This window comes from Leopardus geoffroyi, chromosome D3 (genome assembly GCF_018350155.1).
Source record: "Leopardus geoffroyi isolate Oge1 chromosome D3, O.geoffroyi_Oge1_pat1.0, whole genome shotgun sequence".
In the NCBI taxonomy this organism is placed as follows: domain Eukaryota; kingdom Metazoa; phylum Chordata; class Mammalia; order Carnivora; family Felidae; genus Leopardus; species Leopardus geoffroyi.
The window spans coordinates 4,053,826-4,070,401 of NC_059339.1; the positions used below are offsets into that span (position 1 = coordinate 4,053,826).

At 49.7% G+C, this 16,576-nt stretch overlaps 1 long non-coding RNA gene across 1 annotated transcript; it reads right to left on the reverse strand.

The window, feature by feature from the left end:
* Positions 1 to 4,929: 4,929 nt before the first annotated feature.
* LOC123587743 lies at positions 4,930 to 7,709 on the reverse strand. The gene is made up of 3 exons (XR_006707494.1): positions 7,546 to 7,709; positions 6,665 to 6,809; positions 4,930 to 6,566 (listed from the first exon to the last, which is right to left on the reverse strand). It is a non-coding gene; the product is annotated as an uncharacterized LOC123587743 (long non-coding RNA).
* Positions 7,710 to 16,576: the final 8,867 nt, after the last annotated feature.

Sequence of the window (16,576 nt, forward strand, 5' to 3'; positions counted from 1 at the left end):
GGCCCGCCCAGCCCACCTGAGCTCCGCTCCTGGCGCGCCCCCGCTCAGGTTCACCCTAGGCTCCTCTCCGGCCCCGCCCCGCCCCACCTAGCGCACCTGCGCTCCTCCCTGGCCCCGCCCCCAGTCCAGGTCCACCCCACCTGCCGCTCCGTGTCCCCCGCAGCCTCAAGACAACACCCACCGCTCACCTCCAGCCCTTTTTCTTTCCAGGACTGCCCCCTCTCCGCTGGGCGCCTTTCGGTCCCGAGGGCCGGGTCCCACCGCCCAGGCCCCGATGCGCCCCCAGGTTGGGTGGTGAGCGCCGGGAGCCGGGAGGAGAACGCGCGGGGTGGAGCATCTCGTGGGGTCCCAAGCGGCGGTGCGGGAGGAAGACCAGGAGGGAGAACGCAGGGCCCCCTGAGGGATCCCGTCCTTGGACCGAGAAACTTCCTCGCGGCAACTCCTTTCCTCGTGCTGTGCGTCGCAGCCCTGAGGGTTGGACCCAGACGCTCAGCGACAGAGAGGGAGGTGGCCCCTTTCATCATCTGCCTTGCCCTTCCGAGAGGCTGTGCTGTCGCCTGTGCCCACTAAAGTGTCTTCCTGTCCTCCGGGGCACGTGTGTCTTTCCGAGACCTCCACTGACTGGGCACTTTGGCCTGTTCTGTCCAGGCAACGTGGTGTCACTGATGTAACGCATCAGTGTGGTCTCCCCGCCCCCCCCCCCCCCGGGATGTCCCCGCAGGCCAGCTCTCTGTGGGCTGTGCTTCGGCAGTGAGAAGGCTTTAGTCCAGTCCTGGGACAACACTGTAAATTAATATCGTTGTAGGGGACAAGAGCAGGCCGCCCCAAGATGGGCTACTTTGGTGTAAAAGTAATTTTGAGTTCAAAGCAATCCAAACTCAGCAGATTGAGGAAAAAGCTCACGTGCACCTCCCGTTTCGCTGCTGGCCTGCGCCCGGAAGAGAGCTGTTAAGAAAGACTGCTCTTTACCAGAAACTGATCTGCATAGTAAGGCAAGCTTTGTTTTCCAAATATCTCTTCTGTCTTCCTGCTGAAGGTCTTCCTTCCCTTTGTATCCTCAGACCCTAGGGCTCTCCTAAGCTCTTATAAGCCTCACGTTGGCTCTTTGGCGTTTCCTGTCTGGCTTCCCGTGGATGACACTAAATTTGATTTTCTCCTGTTTATCTGTCTCCTATGCATTTGACTCTTAGCCCATCGAGAAGGACCTTGAAAGGCAGAGGAAATTCTTCCTCCCCAACATTGTCCATCAGCAAGCATGCAAAGATGTGTGTATATGTATGTGTACACATGCCTGTCCATGTACACGTATGTGTTCCGAGATGCCGTGCAAAATACTTTTTTTAATAATTTATTGTCACGTTAGCTAACACAGCGTATACAGTGTAGTCTCGGTTTCAGGAATAGATTCCCGTAATTCATCACCGACATACAACACCCAGTGTTCATCCCAACGAGCGCCCTCCTCCGTGCCCATTCCCCGCCCACTTCCCCTCCAGGAACCCTCAGTCTGTTCTCTGTATTTAAGAATCTCTTATGATTTGCCTCCCTCTCTGTTCGAAACAGTCTCCCTTCCCTTCCCTTTCCTTCCCTTCCCCTGTGATCTTCTGTGAGGTTTCTCAAATCCCACCTACGAGTGAACACATACGATATCTGTCTTTTTCTGACTGACTTACTGTGCACACTGTATTTAACATTGTGGGTTACAGTCAAAAACGTGGTGCCAAGCACCTGGTTGTATACGGCAGGAGAATCCCTGCGTGCCTGGGTATATGTATCTTTCACATTCGCTGTTGCCAAACTGCTCCCCAAACTGGAGGCGCCGGTTGGCAAGTTGTGTGTGAGGTTTGAAAGTTACTTTCTGAGAGGAGAGGATTTTCCAGAAGCTTGTCTTTGTGTATCTCATTTTGAGGTGACATACTTCTGGCTGGGTTTTATAGATCCGCAGTTGGTGTTTCGTTTTGCAGAGAAACACTCATCTTTATGGCTCACCATTTAATTTCCCTGCTGTCAGGAGGCAGAATTAAGTTATTCCTCTTTTTAAAAGAATGAGATAAGTAGGGAATAATGAATGCAAAATGCTGTAGTTAAACATCAGCAGATACACTGATGGATCGGCTGTCACTTAGATTATGCTATAAACTGGAAGAAAGTAATATTTAACCGTTTGCAAAAAAAAACCCAAAAATAGCGGTGAGGGATTCGGTGTACTTTGACTCTGAGTGACTCGTTACAGCGGACTGTTATTTTCCAGTTAACGGAAAGAAGAAAAAGTACAAAATGTAGGGAAAAGCCGTTGCCTTCAAGAGCATGTGAGGTCTCCCAAAAGGCTTAAATAATTGCAAAGCTAAACACGGTCACGGGCTGACTTGTGTCCTCTCAAATTCCTGCTGAAGTCCTGACCCCCAGGACCTGACGATGTGTCTGTATTTGGAGACGGGACTTTAAAGGAGTAATTCAGGTACCATGAGGTCAGGTGGATGGGCCCTAATCCAACACGGCTGGCGTCTTTAATAAAAGAGGGAAGACATGGGAAGACACGGGCCTCAGAAAAAACCAGTCCCACCGACAGGAAGGTAGAAACCAGCCCCAACGACAGGAATCTTTCCTTGCTTTTTCCAGTTTTTGGTGGCTCCTGCCATTCCCTGGCTGTAGGGTCACTCCAATCTCTGCCTGCATCCCCATATGGACTCGGCCTCTTCTCTGTGTCTTGTCTTTTTCTTACGAGGACACTTGCTATGGGGATTGAAGATCACCCTGGCTAATCCAGGACGAGCGCGTCTCAAGATCACTCACTCAGTGACATCTGCAAAGAAGCCTTCCAAACAAACTCACATGTATAGGTTCCAGATAGACGTATCTTTTGGAAAAACCACCATGCAACCCACCCCAGGGCCCACCCATATAGTCTAGGGTGATCTCTTCATCTCGAGATCCTTAATCTGATCATATTTGTAGAGACCCCACTTCCAAAGAAGGTCACATTTACAGGTTATTGGAATTAGGTATGGCCATGACTTTGGGGGTCATTGTCATTCACCCAGTGGGGGCATTGTGGGGTTGAAATCGTTTTATCTGTGCGAAGCGTTTGCAATGGTGTCTGAGAAGGTGGCCAGTAAGTATTGACTACATGCTTTCATTGACCACGTTTGTATCAAAAATGAGGGGAAAGAGAGTTTTGAGATAAACGTGAGAGCACATTTCTTTGTAACAGAGAAGAATATTCCAATATACAGACTGTGCACACCACAGATTTCCAGCTGGGGCCAATCTGGAAGCCTCCCAGACTCTGTCCTATGCGTCTCTCCTTTGCTTAATTTCAATCTGTACCCCCTCCCTTCAATAAGCCACAACCAAGAGGAGAAGAGCATCTTGAATTCTGTGAATCCTTTGCTCAAACTTGACTCAGGGAACCCCCCTGAATGGACAGTGGGTGTCAGAAGTGAGGGTGGCCCTGTGGAGGGGTAGGTACCCCCTACCTCTGGTTACTTTGAGTTTCGCAGTTTGCCTCCTCCTGGCTAAAGGCAACGTGATGAGTGTGGCTTCCCTTCTCCTGGGACACATGCAGATTTTCACTTAAGACCGTGACTCTCGCCGCAGGGGACCCTTCTGGCTGAGAGCTCACGCAGGGAACCGGGGTCTGAGCAGCATTTTGGGGAGCCATGTCTGCCTTGGGTGATGCCCCCCCAGGTGCTTCGATTATTTTTCTTCTTCAAGGGAGAGAAGGGGCTTCTGCTGGTCTCCCTCTTCCCTCTCGGTAGCAGGAGACCCAGGTATGCATTGGAGGACGGTGTCTGTGGTTCAGGAGAAGCCCACTGTCGTCCGGCTGGTGGGGACACAGGGCTGGTTGGTAATGTCTGGGTCTGTAAGGGGACATGTATGAGCCCCCGTGGCCATCAACCTTCTGTATTTGGTGCCAGAGGCGGGGGGCGGTTCTCTGCTTTGAGAGAGTTTCAGCGAGCTGAGTGACGATCACTGCTGTGGATATTTTTCCACTCTGTTTTCTTGGTAACAGTTCTTTCTTAAGAAGTGAAGTTATTTTAAATTGAAATGGAGACAGCTTATAATTAAACATTTGCAATGAAAGCACATTTATCGCCAAGGTGGCCACGTCTTCCATTTTGAACAGATACCATTGAAGCTAAGTATACCACCGAAACTGCGAGAGGAATATCTACACCCTGTTAACAACGGTGGTCGCTATTCCCTGTTTTCCTGGGAACCTTAGTGACAGCAGAGAAGACAACTGAAAGCTGTGACATGGCACTGAATGGGAAAGTGCTGGGTCCATGAAAAGCATTCTCTCCTGTGGACTTTTGTTGAATGGCCTTTTCATGAGTTGAGAAAAGTTTCCTCTATTGATGGTGTTGGCTGGTTTGGGAAAATACCATTCCTTCCCTATGAATCCTCTGGACCATTTCCTTTAAAGATGAAATTAGGGAGTGTCTGGGTGGCTCAGGTGGTTAAGCGTCCAACTCTTGATTTCGGCTCAGGTCATGATCTCACGGTTCGAGGGATCGAGCCCTATGTCGGGCTCTGTGCTGACAGCATGGGGGAGCCTGCTTGGGATTCTCTCTCTCTCTCTCTCTCTGCCCCTCCTTCACATGTGCACACACTCACTCTCTCTCTCAAGAAAAAAAAAAAGTTAAGAAAAATAAAGATGAAATCAGGTAATTATCTTCATTTGCATCTAAAATCTTGGGATCTAGATGAACTAGATCAAGTAATCCCAGCTGTTGGAATAAAATCTCACTTTTATGCCTGCTTCACCTTTGGAATTTTTTTTTCTTTTTAATGTGAAATTTAAAAAGCAGTACAAGGTGCCAAGTAACTCAGCATGGCACTCTTGGTCATTTATTCCAGGGAAATGAAAACTTATGCGTGCGCGTGCACACACACACACACACACACATACACAGACCTGCGTATGAATCCTCATAGCAGTTTTATTTGTAGTAGGCAAAAATTGGAAACAACTCAAATATCTTCAGTGGGTGAGTGGTTACATTTGGCACATCCCAAATCCCAAACGGGATCCCCAAATTTTTCATCCTATATGAGCCCCTTAATATAACAATCTTGAAGGGAGAAAATTATAGGGAAGGAGGACAGATTTGTGGTGGCCAGGACCTAGGGACTGGCAGGGGCACAGGGACAATTGGAAGGATGGGCTCTGGAATTAAGGTGGACATCATGTGGTAAGGAAGCTACTCTTGCTTGTGGTGGTGATTAGACACATTTTCACGGGTGAAAAAAATTACATGGACCTAAATACACAAAGACACAAACGGATGTACATAAAACTACCCAAATTTGAATACTGTCAGTAGGTTGTCTAGATGTCTACTTCCTGGTTGTGACATTGTGCTATATTTATGCAAGATGGTACCCTTGGCAGGAGCTTGATGAATGGAGCTTAGGGTGCCTCTGCTTTATTTCCTACAGCTGCGTGTGAATCTGCAGTACACTCAAAACAAACAAAAATAATAATTAAACAAATATATAAGGTTCATTGGTGAAAAATCGGGAAGCATAAATTATAAAGAACCGCTATTAATATTTTGTCCTCCTATTCCGCGTCTTTATTCCATGCATTTCTTCCCTGCTTGAGTCCCACGATGTTCTTGTTACAAAACATAATAAGTGGCTTTATTGTTTCGAATGCCGCACATTTTATTATCTCACTTGAAAGCCAGTGCACGCTAATGCACCTCGCTGCCTATGTTGTAAAACTCATTGGGTTTATTCCTCCTGGTCTGCATTGGGATTTATAGTTTCTCTCTATTATGAAATGAACATTGGGTTTTCTGCCATGAACGATGACAAGAACCAAGATCTCAAATCGTGTGACGTGTTTGTTTGTTTGTTTTAAACGTGTGTGTACGTGTACTTGACGTGCTGCATTCCATATGTCCTCTTTGGGTCTAGATCGTGGGGAAAATGTCCAAACGATATGAAGGACACAAGTGCACAGTGCTATCCAGCACCCTTGCAAATTATTGAAAACGATGTAGACGCCTACCTTGAGCATCTGTTGCCGTGTAACAAGCGATACCACCGCTTAGCCACCTGAAACAGCCAGTAATTATTGTCTCACAGCTTGTGTGGGTCAAGCATGTACCCACGATGGCTTCGCTGGATGTCTCTGGTTCAGGGTCTCTCACGACGTTGTGGTCAAGCTGTCAGATGGGGAAGCAGTCGCGTCAAGCTCGACCAGGAATGGAAGGTCCCTTCAAGCTCACTCATTGGTCATTGACAGGCCTCGGTTCCTTGCTGTCTGTTGGCCGGGGACTCGGTTCTCTACCACACGGGTTCCCGTCAGACCTGCGTGTCTTCACAACATGGTAGCCGGCTTTCCACAGAGCGAGTGATCCCAGAGACAGCAGCCAAGGAAGAGAGCGCTCAGGATGGAACTGTGGTTTTTATCACCCGATTTTTCCCTTCTGCCGTTGATCATGGGAGGGGGCTGCCAAAGAGCCACTGGGACGTCCTGGGGGCTGGTGACCAAGCTGTCCAAGCTCAGGAGCATGGATAAACTGCCGGGCATCACACAGTGGGGCCCCTTGCTTCTGGAAACAGGAAAGAAGAGAATGTCTAGGAACTGTGGCTTCCAGAAGTACACATTCTACCTTTTGTATCAGACAGAAGAGAAAATACAAAAACACACCTTTGTCTGCTCATCTGTATAGAAAGATGATACCCAGGAATCTAAGGCAGCTGACGCCAAGGTTGTTTACCTGAAGCAGGGGGGCCTGAGAGGAGGGCACGTGGGCAGAGGAGTAACACGTCTTCTGCATCCCGAATGGTCTTCACTTGTGGATGCAGGAGAAATGTCAACAAAGATAAGGACTAAAAAAAAAATCACACCCCTAAGCGTAAAACGAACAAATGAACCCAACAGTATCTCACACAAACACGACAACAGTGCAGGAGAGAAGACACAAAACACAAACACAAAACACAAACCAACCAACCAAACACTTAGAAGTTAATGAGAATAGAAAGGAGAGAGCTAACCGAGGCAGGGTCACCAGGAGAGGCCTCTCCAAAAGTTGACCTGTGAGGGGCGCCTGGGTGGCTCAGTTGGTTGAGCGTCCGACTTCGGCTCAGGTCATGATCTCACAGTCTGTGGGTTCGAGCCCCACGTCGGGCTCTGTGCTGACAGCTCCGAGCCTGGAGCCTGTTTCAGATTCTGTGTCTCCCTCTGTCTCTGACCCTCCCCTGTTCATGCTGTCTCTCTGTCTCAAAAATAAATAAACATTAAAAAAAAAAAATTAAAAAAAAAAAAAGTTGACCTGTGAGGCAAAGAGAGACAAAAAAAGAAAAACAAATCAGCCCAGCGGAACATTCTGGGTCAAGAGGACTTAACCTTGAAGGACTCGCAACACCCAATGGAAAACAACAACAACAGTACATCCTATAGGAACGTGGGCGAACACGGATATTTCCCCACGGAGGACGCACAGGTGAGAAGCACATGAACACGTGCTCAGCACTGTGAGCCACTCGGGACATGCAGCCCAGACCACGGGAGAGAGAGCAGTACACCTGTTAGGATGGCTGAAACCAAAACGAGGGACGCCACCAAATGCCGGTGAGGATGCGGAGAAGTTGGATCTGTTTCAGCAGGTGGACGCTTGGGCGGGCGCTGGTATGGCCGAAGCACGGCGTACCCCTCAGGCGCGCAAAGGAATAGCTTCGATGTGCAGAACTGCCTGAAAGGGCACGAAGGACCAAGTGCTTAGTGCAAAACAAATACTGACCGGAAAGTGTTACATCCTCTAAGACTTCACTTAATTTCCATGTTTGACATGACAGAACAGCAGAGATGGTCAGATTCGTGGTCAGCGGGGAAATGGGCAGAGGGGGGAAGTGTGGTCGCTGGGTGTACCAGCAAGCTCTTCGATACCCACGGCGGAATTCTGCATCTAATTTACCACTGGTTCCACGAATCCGAATACGGGGTTAAATCGTAGAGAGCAGCACGCACATGAACTCGGGCTAAAAAAAAAAAAGGCTGAAATCGAATAAGGTGTACGGTCGAGTTAAGGGTTACGTATTAATATTCATTTCTTGATCTTGACATTGTACGTCTGCCACGTCAGACGTCACCGTTGTGGGGAGCATACATGGGCTCCTTGGTCCTATTTTTGCAACTTCCCACAAGCCTAAACTCACTCCAAAATAAAAAGCTTACATGTAAAAAAACACGACAAAATAAGCATATAGAAGCTACTTAAGTCTGAGAGCAGGAGGACGGATGTCCCAGAAAGGCCACCTTTCAGCAGGTTAGGGGATTTGGAGACAGCCAAAGTGCTGATTAAAAACTGCATACGCTAAAAAGAGAGACTACCTGCTTTGGTCGCACTGCATCACAGCGCTGCGATCACCAGCCATTATTTCCGAGCCAATTTTCACGCAAACAAGAGAGGCACGTAACACACATCGGCCTTGCCGGCTCCAGCAGCGGGTAATTAAAACGCTATGCAACCCCAGCACCCCTGTCAGATTGCTCCCTAAATAAAGATGAGCCCCTAAATGTGCCAGAAATGCACATTTCTGTGGGTGTACCACAACACAACACTGGCCTCCCCCAAAGATGCGAGAAAACCCAGACAGCACTCAAGGAGTCCCGAGTAGAGCACCGCCTGTAGGTGGGGTCATTTTGCACACCATTGTCCTGTGGTTTTTCATCCACAAACTTATTTTAGGACTTCAGCCTGCTATATTGACACTTGCCAGTTTCTTTCCTCCTTGGCCCCAGATCACCCAGTCAACACACGGTGCGGATGACCAGCGATAACTGTCTTTGCTGGGTGATAGGAAATATATATATATATATAGGAATGTATATATCATATATCCCACACAGTGGACAGCCGCCCAACACGTCCAGGGCCATTCAACCACCCACCGCCAACAACCCAGCACGTGGACGCTGGTGAACACGGCCAGCAAACCGGGTTCCACAATGTTCGCTTAACGTTCTGAGGTTATGCCATTTCCCGGCACACAATAAAAATCCGGGGATAAAAGGATCGATGCTAGGATGCACGCTCTAGTAGGGAAGGTAGAAAAGGTGAAGGGAAAACCCATTAAGATGTTTAGTTCAGTGGACCCGAGTCAACTCAGGAAAACCTTTACTGATGGGTAATTTCTGAAGATGAAAGGGAAGCATAGACCCAACTAAACAAGTCCGTGAAAGAAACAAGCGGCTGTCACTCAGAGCAACAAAGCGAGAGAATCCCGAGTGTTTCTGTTGCAGACGGAATGTGACAGGGCACATTTTTAAGGCTCTGTCAATACCATTAATATTTATGACCCGTCTCGCGAAAACATCCGTCGAGAGGCACATCCATCAAAGGCCTCTGTTCGGGGATTGTTTTGTTTTGTTGGGTGATGAGTCCCAAATGACAAAATTGAGTGTTATTATATAAAGGGTTTTATTTGCCTCCGTTGTACACACACCCTTCAAGATGGCAAAATCATCAGGAGGCTCTATTCTGAGAATATATTGTTCCTTTTGAGAAGAAAAACCACCTTTCTCTTACCAGGTGAACTAAGTTATTTCCTGCGCCCCGCCTCCAAGGTGCCGCCTCCAAGCTGACTGTAGAGGGACCTGCCCCTTTCCACAGTTGGGGGGCGCTGGTTAAGACCCATTCTTTCCACCAGCTCCCGCACCTCTTGAAACCCAGAGACATAAGATGCATTCCTATGCCCAGGGGAACATAGATCTTTCTCTATAGTGATGTAATTCTGGGTTCCCTTGTGGGTGAAATGAGACAATATATGCCCACTGTTTGTCCCATGACATGGGTCTAGTGAACGTTAACCGCCGCTTCTCTTCAGCATACCAGTGTCCTTAAAGGGGGGACCCTTAGGAGTAGTGGTGACTTTGAAAGTACTCTGTAACCAGGGGGCCAGGGTCACTGACCAGTTGGATTAGAGGCGGCTGTAAAGAATCCTTAGGCCCCTGCCCTCCCCGCGCACCCCAGAGGGAAACGCGCAGGAAATGTTGCAATGCACTCCCCCCTCCTTTTTTTTTTTTTTCTTTTTTTTTTTTTTTGCATAGCTTAGCGCGGAGCCCTGCACACCTCTCCCCAAAGGGTCTTAATTTCACAACCGGCCAGACGGCGATTCTGATTGGCTCCAGCGGCTCCTGCCCAAACGGACCGTCCCCGGGGCGCCCACTAGATGGCGCGCGCAGACCAGCTTGTGGCCACACCTGCCCCGCGCTCCCCTCCCCCGGGAAGGTCCCTGCACACCTGCCCCTGCGCAGTCTTCTTCCCACCTACCTACCTACCTGCCTCCTCAAGCCCTTGCCCCCTCCCCGCCCCCCTGGGGCCAAGTGTGAGCCAGGAAGGCGCCCCCCGCAGCCCCACCCCGCGCTCAGCGCAGCACCTGCCGTGGGGCACCTGCCTCGGGCACCTGTCAGCCCGGAAAGGTGTGGCCTCCCTCCGCCAGCCCCACCCCCCGCCCTGCCGCTGGGTGGAGGCCCTGCTCCATGGTTGTCACGGCAAAGGACGCATGCTCGCTGTAAACATTCCAAAGGGCTCCAGGAAACCTCAGAATCCCGGCAGCCCCGGCAGGGCCTTCGCTGATACTCTAGACGCGTCACTCCACATCTAAGTCCACGACCCTGCACAGAGATGGCCGGACGAGTGGACGGCAGACGACCTCGTGCTTTCTAACAATGACGTCATCCTCTGTGCGCCGCTACTTTCTCAAGTGCTAAGTTTCCCGTTTTGCTTAGATTTAACAGAAGGCAGTGCATCCAATGTGAAACGTCTGAGCTTCAAAAACCAATCACTACAAGATACGCTGATCGTTGAAACGCCTCGCTGTGGTCCGGCGGAAAGTTCCAGGCGAAACGAGTCAATGACTGGAGCTCCACCTTATGTGTATTATTATACTGTTTCATTTATTTATATGTTTGTATTTATTTACTTATTTTATTTATTTATGTTTTCAGATTATTGGGGCATAAGTGACAAATAAAAATTGTGTGCATTGATGGTATACAGGGTGATGTTCTGATGCACACATACATCGTGGAACGATTACCCCAACCAAGCTAGTTAGTACCAGTGACCTCACGTAGTTACCATTTCCTGTGTACGTGTGCGTGCGTGTGGCGAGACCACTGAGGATCTACCCTCTTAGCAACTTTCAAGTATACAACACAGTATCGCTAACTGAAGTCCGTCCTGTCCACTAGATCCCCAGCATTCACCCATCTTATTCATAACTGAGACTTTGTGCCCTTGACCAACATCTCCCCGTTTCCTGCAGCCCCCACCCCCTGGCAAACATCACTGTGTGTTTCTGTGCATTCAGCTCTTTTAGATGCCACGCACAAATGAGATCAGTGTTTGTCTTTCTGGGTCTGGCTTATTTCACGTCGCATAATGTCCTCCAGATTCATCCATGTTGTTCCGAATGGCTGGGTTTCCTTCTTTTTAAAAGATGACTAGTGTTCGTATCTCTATTCCTATGTATCACATTTTATTTGTCGGCTCATCCATTGGCCGTTTAGGTTGTTTCCTTACCTTAGCGGTTGTGAATAACGCTGCTGTGAACATGGGTGCGCACATACCTCTCTGACACAGGACCGCGTCTGAGCTGTCCAATATGGCGGCCATTGGTCACATGTGGTTATTTAAAGTAAAATTAACTGACATTAAATACCATTAAGATTCAGTTCCTCAGTTGCACTAGCCGCATTTCAAGTGCCAGAAAGCCACGTGTAGCTGGTGGTGACCTTATTAGCACAGATAAAGAATTTTCTGTCACTGAAGACAGTGCTGGTATTAACCGACTCCCTTCTTTGACAGATGCGTGAACGGTACCCTTGGACTCCTTCCCACTTTCCTCTGCTTAGATATTTATTAGTTTTACATATATTTTTGTGCTTAAATGTGTCACATTTGCAGAAGCTGACGCCTCACTCCAATGCTAATCCATTCTTCACATCCTCCATTAAGCACCCCCCTAACTTCACCAGTCACCACGGTTCCAGAAAGGATGGGTCTGATCTTTGATCACCAAAGGCCCCTTTTTGTTGAGGGCTTTCCACTTTTTATTCCTTTAGTCTCAGTTTAATGAGGTCCCGGGGGGGGGGGGGGAAATGAGATAAACCAAGTGGTCAGCCGCTGTGTTGGACCAGAAGTCCTGAAATGCTTGGTGAACTGGGGAGTGCCATTCAGATTTGGGGGACAGGTGGCCAGTCCTTCCTTCCACACACCCGATGGAGGGCCCGTGTGCTGGACTCCACGGTGGGAGCCGGGACGGGTGAGGGAGACTCAGTTCTTGGCATCGGTGAGGGCAGCAGGGACCTTCCATCCAAGGGGGAGAATTCTCCTGCTTTGGGGGGAAGGTTCTTTCATGGAGGAGGAAGTATTCTGTCCCACAGTCAAAGACCAAGCGAAACCACTGACACCCTTGGGTGAAGCTACCCTTACCTTCATTTATTTATTGCGACCCAGCTGGAGAAGCTGCTGGTTCTCCTCTGAGACTTTTGGAGCAGACCCAGGGAAGAGGTGCTGTGTTCTCGGGGGGGAGGTCTGCCACCTCTCTGCCTTTCCCAGGACCACGTTTGACCCTGGAAGATGTCATCGTGGCTGGTGACGATCATGCAGTCCTACCCTCCCTGCCGGGGAGCTCACAGAGGAGGAAGAAACCAGCACTAGAATCTGTGGGCAGCAAGAAACAGGATGCCCTAGTGTCTAAGGTGGGAGTCCCTTCCCCTGAGCCCCCTGTGGGTCCCCCTGGGGCTGCTCTGAGTCTCCATCTGAGGGCAGCCAAAGAAAACTATGGCAAGGTGGCCCCTATTCCCTTCCGCATGTCGGGCTGGCCCTGACCTTGCTGGCCCTCCGACCGGCTAGGAGGGGAGGGGACAGGTGCTCTGAGCATCGCCTGTGATGGGTCTGAGTCTGCCCAGTCCTCCACAGGGGCAGTGACAGGCTGCTGTCCAGGGTGCTTATCAGTCACAGTGGCTGTCAATGCCCTGGAGACGCGTTTCCCAGGTGCAAAGGGCCAGGGCAACCCAGCAGGTTGGGTGTTCTTGCAGTCTTCCTAATCATAAGCCTCCTGGGGACAGGACCCCATCACATCACATGTTTATAACCGCCCCCCCCCCCCATGCCTACAACAGTGCTATGGACACCACGGGGCGAGGGGCTTAAAGTCAAATTTCTCCAGGAACTGGGTACGGAGAGGGGTGAGTGAAGGTCATGGAGGTAGGAGAAAAGTGAGTGAGGGAGGCCCTTGACTGGGGCTCATTCCCACCTACAGGGGACGCCATTTGGCTCCCCTGTCTCCAGGGGACAGTCCCAGTCCAGGTTTTGTCACTGCTCCACATTTTCATGACAGGCCCTAAATTTTTAAGATGGATTTTGTTTTCTAATTTTTAATCGTTATCTCAAATCCTTTCTTTTAAGTTTATTTATTTATCTTGAGAGAGACAGAGACAGCTGAGTGGGGAGGGGCAGAGAGAGAGGGAGGGAGGGAGAATCCCCAGCAGGCTCCACACTGTCAGCGCAGATCCCGATGCAGGGCTCGAACCCACAAACTGCGAGATCGTGGCCTGAGCCGAAACCAAGAGTCGGACGCTTAACCACGGAGCCACCCCAATGCCCCTGTAACTGATTTAAAGCGAAGTCAAGTTTGTCTTCAGGTCCAGGTGCCCGATGACATCATCCTCGGGAGGTTTCTTTTGTTGGATTTCCCGTTGCACACGTCACTCACTCTCTCTTCTGTTTGTGCACTCGTACGACACACAGATTCCCAAAGTGTGTGCAGCAGACAGCATGTGGAGCGAGGGAATGACTGACAGCCTCCTGAGCCCTTCCAGTGTGGTTTCCTGGCTGGAGGGGGGTCCTTGTCTGTCCCTGTGGTTTAGCACAGGTGAGGCCAGCTGAGGTCTACCAGAATATCCCAAGGAAGACGTGAGCTCAGGCCCGAGTTTCTTTGACAACTGCTATTTTTTCTTCTTCTATAACCCCACCCACCATCCCCTGAGGAAAAGCATGGACTGAAGACATATTTTTAATAACAAGTGCTGTAGAAGGAGAGCGGCCCCTAAATAAATCAGTTTACATTAAAAAAAATTTTTTAACGTTTATTTTTTTTGAGAGAGAGAAAGAGAGAGAGCGCGCGTGGGGGAGGGGCAGAGAGAGAAAGAGAGGGGACAGAGGCTCCCAAGAGGGCTCTGCATTGACAGCAGTGTGCCAGACGCGGGGCTCAAACTCATGAACCATGACGTCATGACCCAAACTGAAGTCAGATGCTCTACTGACCCGAGCCACCCTGGCACCCCAAAATAGTTTACATTTTTGACCCCTTAGCCAAGCTCTCTAGATCCTGGAAGGGTTGCACGATATGCCTTGGAGGAATGCTGAAAGATGGTCCATTGGCCTCCAAGCTGCTGGGGAGATGGTAACAACATGAACTTAACTGTCCATGTGGAAATAAGACAGAAACAGACACAGCTGTCAGAGTGGACGTATCTCTAGACAGTGATAACGTACGCGTGAGTTTCTTTAGGAAGCCTAGGAAATGGTTGACTATTATGGCAATTTTTGCTGTTCTTTGAGGTTTTTTTCTTTCGTTTTTCCTTCTTTTATGTCATTTTCCGAAGACATGTTTAAATTAAAAAAAAAAAAAAAAACATAAGGACACTTATATTAAAATCATTCCATAAAAGCCAAACAAACTGCCTCACCAAGCTCAAGGCTTGTCTAAGTCTTTCTAAGACTCCGGGAGGCAGAGGGTGACGGGCACCAGGCCTCTCTGGCACCACTTATCTTCCATTTCTGCTGCCCCTGGTGATCTCCCCGGGGACCTCGAGGGACTGATTGCTGCCCTAGGGCCTTCCAAGCCAGACAGGGGGACAATTGCTGTGGTGATGACTCCAGGAATGTGTGGCTGTGTGACTGGGGGCAAGACCCCAGACATCTCTGAGCTTCCGTGTCCCCCCATCTGCCAATCAGATGTGTTTCAGTAACACAGAGAGTTCACAGATGACACCTGATTTGGATGGCAACCCTGGAGATCATTCCATCGAACTCAGTCTCCGAGGGAAACTGAGGCATCGCAGAGGCGATTTTACCCAGCTCATTTTTTTTCCCCTGTTCTCCAGACACCGAGAGAAAATTCGTTTATGAAACCTGGCCAGGTAGGGGCTGTGCTGACTAAAACCCCACATCTCCCGAGTCCCAGCTCTCTCCTGGGATAAGGAACAACTACATGGAGAGCCACCTGTGAAGATGACCGTGGCCTCCATTAAGTGGCCACCACGGATTTTAGTGGCGCGGCTGCTGGATGTCACCATCCCAGCGTGGGCACGCAGACCTTCAGTAGCATCAGACCAGCAAGTGCCTCTCAGGTAATTAATCATCCGTCAGACAGTCACTTGGACGGAGGCGTTTGTTGGAAGAAGGCTCCTCCTTCTTCCATTGCCAATTGATTAAGTGTTCGGTTCCCGGTCCCTGGATTACGCAGGGATTCTGATGTGAGCTCCAGTGCAAAGGGCATCACTTGTGACTGTGCAAACAAGTTCCTTCTAGAGTGAAATTCCTGCTAATCACCTCTTCCAGCAACATTTGGCTTTGGAAATCTGATTTGCAAAGGGGCCGCTAAGCCAAGCTTTCGGTAATTGCTGGGATCAGGAGGTTCTCCCAGCTGCATTCTTCGTGTCGGCAGACGGAATCTTCCCTGACTCCACAGACAGCACTGCCGTCCTCCCAGCTGCTTGGAATACTAATCTGGGAGGCGTCCACGATGCTTCTACATTGCTAACAACCACGTGCATCCAGTCCATGAGGAAGTCACAGCGCCTCTGCTCTCCAGAGCATATCCAGAATCCAACCACTGCCTTCCATCTACACTGCCAACACCCGAGCCAAGTGCATCATCTCTTGGCAGGATGAGGTGACACCCTCCGCGCTGGCCTCCCCGTCTGCCCCGTCACACCTTCATAGCGCTTGGCATGCCCCACAGTTGCCTCGTGACACGTGTTTGTCTGCTGACTTGTCTCTCGGTCCTCATAGGAATGTTTCTTAGTTCCAAGATGGCAGCTCATATGTGTCGCCATCATCCATCCTCATGACCTAGAAGACCACTTGACATCTAGGGGGGCGTTCAGGAAATAGTTGTCAAAGAAAGAGCAGTGGAAGGAGGGGCAGAGATAGCCAAGGTCAGTCATATGGCTTTCCAAATGGGTGCTGTCTTCCAAGGAGCATATGTTCAGCCTGTGTCCTTTCTCCCTCATTCCATTCCTTTTTTCTTCTGGCTTTTCCCCTTTTCCTCTCCTCTTCACCACCCTCCCATCTTTCCAATGACAGCTGCATTTCAGGTTGGTCAGTGGGTGTCGAGGAACAAGGCTAATTTGACCTCCCCTGGAAAGATATATCGGGATCTTCGATGCAGAGTGTGTGGGAAGGGTCCTTCGCTATAGAACCATCTAAGTAAGCACATGATCATACACAGAGTTGGGTGCCCAGGAGACAGGTGTTGAATGAGTAAATGGAAAACATTAACAAGCTAACTAGACATGCAAGGCCAGGTAGGATAAGGGAGA